This window comes from Eschrichtius robustus, chromosome 16 (genome assembly GCF_028021215.1).
Source record: "Eschrichtius robustus isolate mEscRob2 chromosome 16, mEscRob2.pri, whole genome shotgun sequence".
NCBI lineage: Eukaryota > Metazoa > Chordata > Mammalia > Artiodactyla > Eschrichtiidae > Eschrichtius > Eschrichtius robustus.
The window spans coordinates 62,920,907-62,934,294 of NC_090839.1; the positions used below are offsets into that span (position 1 = coordinate 62,920,907).

The 13,388-nt window shown below is 40.2% G+C and overlaps 1 long non-coding RNA gene across 2 annotated transcripts in view; it reads left to right on the plus strand.

Moving 5' to 3' along the window:
* LOC137749851 (uncharacterized) overlaps positions 1-13,388 on the plus strand; it is a 75,891-nt gene that overhangs the window by 18,514 nt on the left and 43,989 nt on the right. The window contains exon 3 of one of the 2 annotated variants that reach the window (XR_011070301.1): positions 107-389. The exons of the other annotated variant lie outside the window; for it this stretch is intronic. This is a non-coding gene — a long non-coding RNA (uncharacterized lncRNA). Of the gene's footprint in view, positions 1-106; positions 390-13,388 lie in introns of those variants that run through there. 2 annotated transcript variants of the gene reach the window in all.

Genomic DNA, 13,388 nt, shown 5'->3' on the forward strand with positions numbered 1-13,388 from the left:
TAATAGCCTGAATAGCAATTCAGCCATAAATCATTCACAGGACACTTAGTTCCTCCTCAAGGGCTATAGATAATATCTTGACCTATATCCTTGGGTTGTTTTACAGAAACTAAGACCCCCACCAGTTTGAGGGTGTGGACTACATGCTGACCACAAGCACATAGACCCCAAAATGGTTGAAGCCAGAAAATTGATGATTGAAATTCCTGGAATATCACCCTGTCACCTCATCACCAACCAATCAGAAGACTGTCCATAAGCTGATCATGTACCCAGCAACCCTTACCCCTAATGTTGTCTTTAAAAACACTTGCATGTAAGCCAACAGGGAGTTTGGGTCCTTTGAGCATTAGCTGCCCATTCTCCTTGCATGGTGCCCTGCAAATAAACACTGTATTCTCCCTTACCAGAATCCAGTGTCACTAGATTGGCTTTGCTGTGCATCAGGCAAGCAAACCAGAGTTTGGTAACAGTCTTGGGCCAGGAAGTTGGTCATGAAGATGGAGAGAAATATTTCCTGGTTAGAGGAAATATTTAGGAGGTAAAATCAATAGGACTGGGTGATGGATTGGATATGGAAGTGAGGGAGAGGGAGGTGTCATAAGCAATTGTTTGCTGGAGCTGATTCAAATTGGTTCACAGAGCTGATTGTTAAATTATCAGAAATTTTGCAACATGGTTAAACATAGTCACTATTAGATATTATAAAATTATAAAAATTACATGTCACATTAAAAAACAAAGATAATATCAAAATTTATCACTTTCTAGTTGCTTCACTACATTTTATTATTATCTATTCTTTCAAGATTATTTATACCTCTAATGGAAAAACTCAGCTTTTTTCCTTCTTAAGTAGTGAAAAACCCAGTTCTTTCCTACTATATCTGTCTTTCCTGTGAGTCTCCTATACTATTCACACAAAACACTTCATTTCTGGTCACCAAATGTGTGGAGGTTTTCCCCTACACCACCAAGCAATTCTCAGACACCAGCAGGGTGTCCAAGAATTCAATTCAATTCTGATACTAACTACCTGTAGACAGCAGCAGATTCCACAGGTTAAGGGCTCAATCCTATAAGACTGCTCCCACCCAGGCTTCAGACGCCAGTCACAAACCCAGGTTATCACCTGCACTTCTGACCAACCAGCTATAGATTGGGGGTTCCAATGACCCCCTCCTTGGGTTCAATTAATTTTCTAGAGCAGCTCACAGAACTCAGAGAAACATTTTACTTACTTAGATCACTGGTTTATTATAAAAAGTATAACACAGGAACAGCCAGATGGAAAAGATGCATAGAGCAAGTTACAGGGAAAGGGTGCAGAACTTCCATGCTGTCTCCAGGAGCACCACTGTCCCCAAATCTCCACGTGTTCATCAACCCAGAAGCTCCCTGAATCCTGTATTTTTGGGATTTATGGAGGCATCATCATGTAAGCATGATCAATCATTAACTCCATTTTCAGCCCTTCTCCCTCTCAAGTGAATGCAGTGTGGAGCTGAAAATTCCAAGCTTCTAATCATAAGTTGGTCTTTCTGGTGTCCAGACCCCGTCCAGGAGCCACCCAGGAGCCCACCCAGAGTTGCCTCACTAGAACAAAAGACACTCCTATCACCCAGGAAATTACAAGGGGTTTCAGGAGCTCTGTGTCAGTATCAGAGGTCAAAGATCAATATTAGAACAGGAGATGCTCCTACTGCTCTTATCACTTAGGAAGTTACAAGAATTTTAGGAGCTCTGTGCCAGGAACCAGTGATAGAGACCAATGTATATTTTCTATTATCTCACAAAACCTATAGTGTCTACGTTGTGGAAATACTATAAAATGGACCTCTATTACACATTTCTTCCCAACTCCACATTGCATGACAGCACGTAGGTAGCTTGAAATTGGCTGTGGTAAAATATTTACACCACAGAAACTGGCAGATGATACAAACCAAGGCTTTATTTTCCCTAACACACCACTGGTCGTAGGTTTGCCACAAGAAGAAACTTGGCAAATAGGGTTTCTCATCAAGCAGAAGATCATTTTAAGGGTCTATGTATGAGAAACACATGATTACTATTATGAATTATGATCATTCTACCACCAAACATTTACCAAGCTCTTGCCATGTGCCAATGGTGTGTTCGTTGCTCAACACGGAGGTTCTGTTTTAATCCTCACCAGCAATCCTATGAGATTGGTACTCTCAATATCCCCACTTCACAGATGAGAAAACAGAGGTTCATATAGGTTAGGTGACTTGACAAAGGCAACACAGGGAGTAAGCAGCAAAGCCAGGATTGGAGTCCAAGTCTGTCTGTCTGAATTCTCTGTTCTTTCTCTTCTTAAGAGTATTAGAACCACCAAGGCTTACTTGATCCTGAGACACCTTGAAAACTGATGACAAATCAGAGACAAGGTGAATTCTTGGGTCTTCTACTCCCTCTCTTCATCTCTCCCCACTCTGTGTCTTTCCTTCTCTTCACTCCCCTCTCCCCAATGCTTCCCTGTCTTCCCCCATCTCTATCTCTCCACCTTATAAAATAGCTTACAATTTCCTCATGGAGTAACAAATAAAAGCAACTATCCTTCTTTCATTCAATTAATAATGAACATTACAGCTCTAATTATCAATGCAAATAACACTGAGAACAACTAAACATCACAGAGGGTCAAGTTTACTTCTGGTGAAAAATTGACAAAAGAATCTAATTTTTCTCCACAAAATGTGTATCTTTGCTAAATTTATCCCAGGAAAATAGGACTTGGCAGAAATAATGGTGGCAAAATGGAATCAATAGTAAGTTATAATCAAGATATGCAATATGGGGAAAATAGTACATTAAATAAAATTTGTTGCAAAATTTAAGTGGAAAACAATTGATTCCCGTGCCACTAATTTTATCAAAATTATAAAAAGAAAAGTTTCAGGGAAAATTAGAAGAGTTTAATTGACTCATGAAGATAATTGGTCATGGAATTAAACTGGCTCAATAGGGTTCACTTTGGATAATGCATTCTCATTCACAATTCATCCGTGTTGATAGAATTCTGATCCAAACATTTTTATTCAAACATCTGCATCAAATTGGTATGTGAGAGACAGTAAAAACATTTTCAAGCCCCTGAGGCCAGCTCTACCCTCAACCATCCTTACTTTTTCTCAGTCTTTTTCATCCCAAAGTGTCCTGACTAACCCAGAACTTAATGAGGACCTTGGAGTTCCCTGTAAAGGGATGTTTCCAAGGTCATACACTAGGTAGGAAGGTCAGACCACCCCAGAGTCTTGGAAATCAACTCTGAACCAGTGGACTTTTGAAAGTTGAAGACTGCATAAATGTTCTGCCCTTATATATGTAGTACCTGATAGACAGTAGCTATTCAAAAATATTTATTGAATGGATGGATGGTTGGATAGATGGATGGATGGATGAATGGATAAATGAATAAATGGATTTACTGGGAAAAACAAGTCCTTATATATCCAATTTTTATCTTCTATCCTTGGCTTACAGTATAGTTATAGGGATCAAGTATGAAGGTTCTTAGATCATCCAATCTAGTCAATAATATAGAACTTCTGAAGATACTATGTTAGCTGGGATGTCTAGGCTGCTGACCCTCCAAACACCAAGAGAAATTAAGAGAACATTTATTACTCACATAAAGGACTCCTGGGGAAAGTAGGGTGGGCACAGACAGGTCTAGACTGGCTAGAGGGAGGCAGGGAGAGTGGGTGGAGCTTTATAGTGGCTAAGGGGTGAGGCTAGAGATTTGTGACCTTTGAATTTCCCACCAGCACAGAGAAGGAAGAACATGTGGGCTTTCTTATCAGCCTGCCCTGAAGTGGGGCCAAAGGGGAAAGGGAAGATGAGGTCAAAAGAGATTAGCAATCAAACATCAAAAACTGCAGTCAGACTCCACACAGGCTCTCTTAAGGATGAAATGAGAGAACGCAGGTAGCTTTGATTTTTTTTTTTATGAAAAATGTTTTGATTTCATATTTTTTTTTGTTAAATTAATTTATTTATTTATGGCTGTGCTGGGTCTTCGTTTCTGTGCGAGGGCCCTCTCTAGTTGCGGCAAGTGGGGGCCCCTCTTCATCGCGGTGTGCAGGCCTCTCACTATTGCAGCCTCTCTTGTTGCGGAGCACAGGCTCCAGATGCGCAGGCTCAGTCGTTGTGGTTCACAGGCCGAGTTGCTCCGCGGCATGTGGGATCTTCCCAGACCAGGGCTCGAACCCGTGTCCCCTGCATTGGCAGGCCGATTCTCAACCGCTGCACCACCAGGGAAGCCCTTGATTTCATATTTGTGTGTGACTTCATCATCGTCAACAATGTGATAGAACAAGGGTCACCAAACCTTTTTCTGTAAAGATGGTAAATAATATTTTAGGCTTTGCAAGCCATGCAGTCTCTGTCACAACTACTCAGCTCTGCTCTTGTGACCCCAAACCTCCAAATATAATATGCCTACAAAACGGGCATGGCTATGTCCTTTGAAACCTCATTCGTGGACACAGAAATTTGAATGTCATATAATTTTCACATGTCATGAAATATCCTTCTTCTTCTTTTCAAACCATGCCCCCTCCCAAAAAAGTAAAACCATTCTTAGTTCATGGGCCATACAAAAACAGGTGGCAGGTCAGATCTGGCCCACAGGCCATAGTATATCGACCTCTGCGATCAGTTATCGGTATATTATTGTTTAAAAATATTCTCTCCTGCGGCAGTGAGGGTTTGAGGAGGCTGCTCGCGGGGGTGAGGCGTTTAGGGTGAGGTAACACAGACCCTGGGGCCAGATTTGCTGGATTTGTACCCCAGCCCCAACATTTAAGCGCTCTATGGGTTTGGGCAACTCAGGTAGCATGAATCTCATCAGCACAGGGAGAAATCTTCACTAAAAACTCACTGCAGAGTGGGCGGGGGAAGCCAGATTCCATGATGGCAGCAGCAGGGTTCGTGGCACAAATCACGGCTTGCAGGCTGCCCCAAGAGGTCTCATCTTCCTGCAGCTTGTAGACCCTCAGGCTTAGGAGCTGTTTCAAGAACACAGCCTTGAGAGAGTAAGGTGTTCTTGAGACCATCTGTATAGAATCCATGACTGAACCCAGTGAAGACCTCTATATAAACATTTAAGATTCTGGCAGCACATGAGGAGACCTACTCTTTCAGCCACTGGCTGCTGCAGACAGCCTCATACACAAAGTGCTACCAATTCAACCTGTACTAGCTATTGTAGACCCTAATAATCTGACTTCATAATGGAAACTGCCACATTCACTGCCATGCAGCTGACAGGGCCTTGGTGTTCTGACCTGGTGTCAGGCCTGAGCCTCTGAGGTGGGAGAGCCAAGTCCAGGACACTGGACCACCAGAGACCTCCCGGCCCCACGTAATATCAATCAGCGAGAGCTCTCCCAGAGTTCTCCATCTCAACACTAAGACCCAGCTCCACTCAACGACCAGAAAGCTCCAACGCGGGACACCCCATGCCAACTACTAGCTAGACAGGAACACAACCCCACCCGTTAGCAGAGAGGCTGCCTAAAATCATAATAAGTTCACAGACACCCCAACACACCACCGGATGCGGTCCTACCCACCAGAAAGACAAGATCCAGCTTCATCCATCAGAACACAGGCACCAGTCCCCTCCACCAGGAAGCTTACACAACCCACTGCACCAACCTTACCCACTGGGGGCAGACACCTAAAACAACAGGAACTACGAACCTGCAGACTGCAAAAAGGAGACCCCAAACACAGTAAGTTAAGCAAAATGAGAAGATAGAGAAATACACAGCAGATGACGGAGCAAGGTAAAAACCCACCAGACCAAACAAATGAAGAGGAAATAGGCACTCTACCAGAAAAAGAATTCAGAGTAATGACAGTAAAGATGATCCAAAATCTTGGAAATAGAATGGAGAAAATACAAGAAACGTTTAACAAGGACCTAGAAGAACTAAAGAGCAAACAAACAATGATGAACAACACAATAAATGAAATTTAAAATTCTCTAGAAGGAATCAATAGCAGAATAACTGAGACAGAAGAATAGATAAGTGACCTGGAAGATAAAATAGTGGAAATAACTACCACAGAGCAGAATAAAGAAAAAAGCATGAAAAGAATTGAGGACAGTCTCAGAGACCTCTGGAACAACATTAAACACACCAACAGTTGAATTATAGGGGTCCCAGAAGAAGAAGAGAAAAAGAAAGGGACTGAGAAAATATTTGAAGAGATTATAGTTGAAAACTTCCCAGTATGGGAAAGGAAATAGTCAATCAACTCCAGGAAGCACAGGGAGTCCCATACAGGATAAATCCAAGGAGAAACACGCCAAGACACATATTAATCAAACTATCAAAAATTAAATACAAAGAAAAAATATTAAAAGCAGCAAGGGAAAAGCAACAAATAACATACAAGGGAATCCCCATAAGGTTAACAGCTGATCTTTCAGCAGAACCTCTGAAAGCCAGAAGGGAGTGGCAGGACATATTTAAAGTGATGAAAGAGAAAAAACTACAACCAAGATTACTCTACCCAGCAAGGATCTTATTCAGATTCGACGGAGAAATTAAAACCTTTACAGATGAGCAAAAGCTAAGAGAATTCAGCACCACCAAACCAGCTTTACAACAAATGCTAAAGGAACTTCTCTAGGCAGGAAACACAAGAGCAGGAAAACACCTACAATAACAAACCCAAAACGATTAAGAAAATGGCAATAGGAACACCCATATGGATAACTACCTTAAATGTAAATGGATTAAATGCTCCAACCAAAACACATAGACTGGCTGAATGGATATAAAAACAAGACCCGTACATATGCTGTCTACAAGAGACCCACTTCAGACCTAGGGACACACACAGACTGAAAGTGAGGGGATAGAAAAAGATATTCCATGCAAATGGAAATCAAAAGAAAGCTGGAGTAGCAATTCTCATATCAGACAAAATAGACTTTAAAATAAAGACTATTACAAGAGACAAAGAAGGACACTACATAATGATCAAGGGATCAATCCAAGAAGAAAATACAGCGATTGTAAATATTTATGCACCCAGCATAGGAGCACCTCAATACATAAGGCAAATGCTAACAGCCATAAAAGGGGAAATGGACAGTAACACAATAATAGTAGGGGACTTTAACACCCCACTCTCACCAATGGACAGATCAACCAAAATGAAAATAAACAAGGAAACACAAGCCTTAAATGATACATTAAAGAAGATGGACTTAACTGATATTTATAGGACATTCCATCCAAAAACAACAGAATAGACTTTCTTCTCAAGTGCTCATGGAACATTCTCCAGGAAAGATCATATCTTGGGTCACAAATCAAGCCTTGGTAAATTTAAGAAAATTGAAATCGTATCAAGTATCTTTTCCGACCACAATGTTATGAGACAAGATATCAGTCACAGGAAAAAAACTGTAAAAAATACAAACACATGGAGGCTCAACAATACACTACTAAATAACCAAGAGATCACTGAAGAAATCAAAGAGGAAATAAAAAAATACCTAGAAACAAATGACAATGAAAACACGACGGCCCAAAACCTATGAGATGCAGCAAAAGCAGTTCTAAGAGGGAAGTTTATAGCAATACAATCCTACCTCAAGAAACAAGAAAAATCTCAAATAAACAACCTAACCTTACACCTAAAGCAATTAGAGAAAGAAGAAGAACAATTAAAAAAAACCCCAAAGTTAGCAGAAGGAAAGACATAATAAAGATCAGATCAGAAATAAATGAAAAAGAAATGAAGGAAACAATAGCAAAGATCAATAAAACTAAAAGCTGGTTCTTGGAGAAGATAAACAAAATTGATAAACCATTAGCCAGACTCATCAAGAAAAAAACGGAGAAGACTCAAATCAACAGAATTAGAGACGAAAAAGGAGAAGTAACAACTGACACTGCAGAAATATGAAGGATCATGAGAGATTACCACAAGTAACTATACGCCAATAAAATGGACAAACTGGAAGAAATGGACAAATTCCTAGAAAAGCACAACCTTCTGAGGCTGAACCAGGAAGAAATAGAAAATATAAACAGACCAATCACAAGCACTGAAATTGAAACCGATTAAAAATCTTCCAACAAACAAAAGCCCAGGACCAGATGGATTCACAGGCAAATTCTATCAAACATTTAGAAAAAAATTAACACCTATCCTTCTCAAACTCTTTCAAAACATAGCAGAGTGAGGAACACTCCCAAACTCATCCCATGAGGCCACCATCACCCTGATACCAAAACCAAACAAAGATGTTACAGAAAAAGAAAACTACAGGCCAATATTCCTGATTAACATAGATGCAAAAATCCTCAACAAAATACTAGCAAACAGAATCCAGCAGCACAATAAAAGGATCATACACCATGATCAAGTGGGGTTTATCCCAGGAATGCAAGGAATCTTCAATATACACAAATCACTCAATGTGATACACCATATTAACAAACTGAATGATAAAAACCATATGATAATCTCAATTGATGCAGAAAAAGCTTTTGACAAAATTCACACCCATTTATGATAAAAACTCTCTAGAAAGTAGGCATAGAGGGAACCTACCTCAACATAATAAAGACCATATATGACAAACCCATAGCCAATATCGTTCTCAATGGTGAAAAACTGAAATCATTTCCACTAAGATCAGGAATAAGACAAGACTGCCCACTCTCACCACTATTATTCAGCATAGTTTTGGAAGTTTTAGCCACAGCAATCAGAGACGAAAAAGAAATAAAAGGAACGCAAACCAGAAAAGAAGAAGTAAAACTGTCACTGTTTGCAGATGACATGATACTATACATAGAGAATCCTAAAGATGCTACCAGAAAACTACTGGAGCTAATCAATGAAGTTGGTAAAGTAGCAGGATACAAAATTAATGCACAGAAATCTCTTGCATTCCTATACACTAATGATGAAAATTCTGAAAGAGAAATTAAGGAAACACTCCCATTTACCATTGCAACAAAAAGAATAAAATACCTAAGAATAAACCTACTCAAGGAGACAAAAGACCTGTATGCAGAAAACTGTAAGACACTGATGAAAGGAATTAAAGATGATACAAACAGATGGAGAGATATACCATATTCTTGGATTGGAAGAATCATTATTGTGAAAATGACTATACTACCCAAAGCACTCTACAGATTCAGTGCAATCCCTATCAAACTACCAATGGCATTTTTCACAGAACCAGAACAAAAAATTTCACAATTTGTATGGAAACACAAAAGACCCCGAATAGCCAAAGCAATCTTGAGAAAGAAAAAGGGAGGTGGAGGAATCAGGCTCCCTGACTTCAGACTATACTACAAAGCTACAGTAATCAAGACAGTACGGTACTGGCACAGAAACAGAAAAAAAATCAATGGAACAGGATAGAAAGCCCAGAGATAAACACATGCACATATGGTCACCTTATCTTTGATAAAGGAGGCAAGAATATACAATAGAGAAAAGACAGCTTCTTCAATATGTGGTGCTGGGAAAACTGGACAGCTACATGTAAAAGAATGAAATCAGAACACTCCCTAACACCATACACAAAAATAAACTCAAAATGGATCAAAGACCTAAATGTAAGGCCAGACGCTATAAAACTCTTAGAGGAAAACGTAGGCAGAACACCCTATGGCATAAATCACATCAAGATCCTTTTTGACCCACCTGCTAGAGTAATGGAAATAAAAACAAAAACAAATGGGACCTAATGAAACTTAAAAGCTTTTGCACAGCAAAGGAAACCATAAACAAGATGAAAAGACAACCCTTAGAATGGGAGAAAATATTTGCAAATGCAGCAACTGACAAAGGATTAATCTCCAAAATATACAGGCAGCTCATGCAGCTCAATAACAAAAAAACAAACAACCCATCGAAAATTGGGCAGAAGACCTAAATAGACATTTCTCCAAAGAAGATATACAGATTGCCAACAAACACATGAAAGGATGCTCAACATCACTAATCATTAGAGAAATGCAAATCAGAACTACAATGAGGTGTCTCCTCACACCGGTCAGAATGGCCATCATCAAAAAATCTACACACAATAAATGCTGGAGAGGGTGTGGAGAAAAAGGAACCCTCTTGCACTGTCAGTGGGAATGTAAATTGATACAGGCACTATGGAGAACAGTATGGAGGTTCCTTAAAAAACTACCAATAGAACTACCATATGACCCAGCAATCCCACTCCTGGGCATATACCCTGAGAAAACCATAATTCAAGAAGAGACATGTACCACAATGTTCATTGCAGCACTATTTACAATAGCCAGGACATGGAAGCAACCTAAGTGTCCACTGACAGATGAATGGATAAAGTAGATATGGCACATATATACAATGGAATATTACTCAGCCATAAAAAGAAACGAAACTGAGTTATTTGTAGTGAGGTGGCTGGACCTAGAGTCTGTCATACAGAGTGAAGTAAGTCAGAAAGAGAAAAACAAATACCGTATGCTATCACATATATATGGAATCTAAAAAAAAAAAAAAGATTCTTATGAACCTAGGGGCAGGACAGGAATAAAGACGCAGACGTAGAGAATGGACTTGAGGACACGGGGAGGGGGAAGCGTAAGCTGAGATGAAGTGAGAGAGTGGCATGGACATATATACACTACCAAATATCAAATAGATAGCTAGTGGGAAGTAGCTGCATAGCACAGGGAGATCAGCTCGGTGCTTTGTGACCACCTAGAGGGGTGGGATAGGGAGGGTGGGAGGCAGATGCAAGAGGGAGGGTATATGGGGATATATGTATACGTATAGCTGATTCATTTTGTTATACAGCAGCAACTAACACAACAATGTAAAGCAATTATACTCCAATAAAGATGTTTAAAAATTTTTTTAATTTTAAAAATTCAAATTAAAAAAATAAATAAATAAGTAAGTAAAATAAAAATATTCTCTCCCTCTCCACCATTCCCATTGGTGGAGTATATTTCCCAGTTCCATTGATGCTTGGCTAAATGACTTGCTTTGGCTTATGAGATGTCAGTAAATACGATCAATGTACACAAAAGTGTGATATTGTGATTTCTAATAAGAAATACATATTGTGGTCATCATCCTCATTTCTGGCACAGAGCTCCTAAAACTCTTGCAATTTCCTAAGCTATAAAAGCCATAAAACTGTCTTTTGTTATTCATAACAAGCCCCTTCCAACCTCACCTGACTTTTTTTTAATGAGATAACTTCTAGAAAGCCCCTAAGGATGAGGGCTGGTTGCCAGGGGGACCAACCTGGATTAGAAAGTTAGAACTTTCAGTCCCACACCCCCCTCCCCACACATGGGGAAGGGAGAAGAGTGGGAGGTTGAATCAATCACCAATGGCCAATGATTTAATCAATCATGCTTATGTAATGAATCCCCAAATTGTGGGGTTTGCAGAGCTTCTGGATTGGTGCATACATAGTGATGTAGCATGGACATTCAGTCAAAATAGGCAGTTGGTGAGCACAGGTAACAACCTGGACTTGTGATCAGAGTTTTTGGGGGTGGGGTGGGGGGCGTGAATCTTGTGGGTCTGAACCCTTAACCTGTGGGATCTGATGCTATTTCCAGATAAATAATGTCAGAATTGAGTTAAATTGTAGGACATCCAGTCAGAGCCTGCTAAGAAATGGGGACTTGCTTGGTTATGTTGAAAAAACACGTCAGAAAATATTTCAAAGGCAGTTGCACCATTGGGCTCACCCTCTTGCAGTTCTGCCAACACCTGAGAGGGCTTCTCATGAGTAGCTGTTGCCACTTCTGCCTGGGCCCCAGAATGAACACACATGAAGCAGACCTGAGACCAAGTCTCAGCTAGGAGCCAGGCCCAGCTAGACCAGCCCTGCAGCCTGAAGCAGAGCCACCCAGTTAAGTTCACCAACCCCCAGTCAAACCTTCAGATGCCTGAGAGATAAATGCTTACCACTGAATGCCACTGAGACTTTGTAGCTGTTTGTTACTCGGCAATTGCTGACTGACACAAACAACATCATTATTTTTTAATAGTATCTCTGCTGTGCCTTGATTTTATTATCAGGCACTGCATAGATTGCTTAATCTTATTTAATCCTCATTTTAGGGGATGAATATTATTATTTCTCCCTTTTATAAATCAGGAAACTGAGGCTCAGAAGTTCCCAAGAGGCTTGAAGAACTAGGAAATAAACCCAAGTTTATCTGACTCCAAAGCTACTGCCCTTTCCATTATGGTTTCAACTAAGAGTAGTGCCACTTACTTGCTAACTAACACAACCTCTCCGTGCCTCAACTTTTGCATCTGAAAAACCCAGGTAACTAATACAAACTTCATAGGGTTCCTTTGGTGACTAAATGAGAAAATGGCTATAAGCCATTAATTTCAATACCTGGCACATAGTAAGTGAGAAATGGAGTAGCTATTATGTTGTTAATAATTAGTAAATTATTAAATATCAATAATATTAATTAATTGATATTAATTAAGCATTAATATACTATTATTATTAACAGTAATAGTATTGTCTACAAGTGTTGTCTACACTGCTTCCTTTTACTGCAGTACCCTTCCTCCACATTCTTGAATGGAATAACTCATTACTTGACCTATAAATTTCAACTCCTCTGAGTTCTCCTGGCTTTCTGGACTGCCCACCTCACAACTCTCACAACTCTCTTGTACTTGTGCAAGATTCTTTCTGACACCAACCAACTCTCTGGCACCAAATAGGTGTCCAACAATTCAAATCAATTCTGACACTATTTGGAATTAGTGTCAGATCCCACAAGTTAAAGGGGCTCAATCCCACAAGACTGCTCCCCTTGCAGATGTTGCAGATGACAGTCACAAATCCTGGGCCACCTGTACTTCTGACCAATTGCCTATAAATCAAGAGGTTCCCATGACCCGTCCTCAGGTTTGATAATTTGCTAGAATGACTCACAGAATTTTACTTATGTTTATGGGTTTATTATAAAGGATACAACTTAGGAACAGCAAAATGGAAGAAATGCTTAGGGGAACATGTGAGAGAGAGGAGCACAGAGCTTCCAGGACCCCTCTGGGCATGTCACCCTCCCAGCACCTTGATGTGTTCATCAACCCAGAAGCTTCCACAATCTCCAGTTTGACTCCCCTCCCTGGAGGTCTGTAGTTGAGGCTGAAAGTTCCAACCTTCTAATCACTTGGTCTTTCTGGTGACCAGCCCCATCCTCAGGCTGTCTGGGGCCCCAACCTAAGTCACCTCATTAGCATAAACTCAGATGTGTTGGTGAGGAGTTCATTATGTATAACAAAAGACACTCCTGTCACTCAGGAAATTCCAAGGGTTTTAGGAGCTGGTGGGG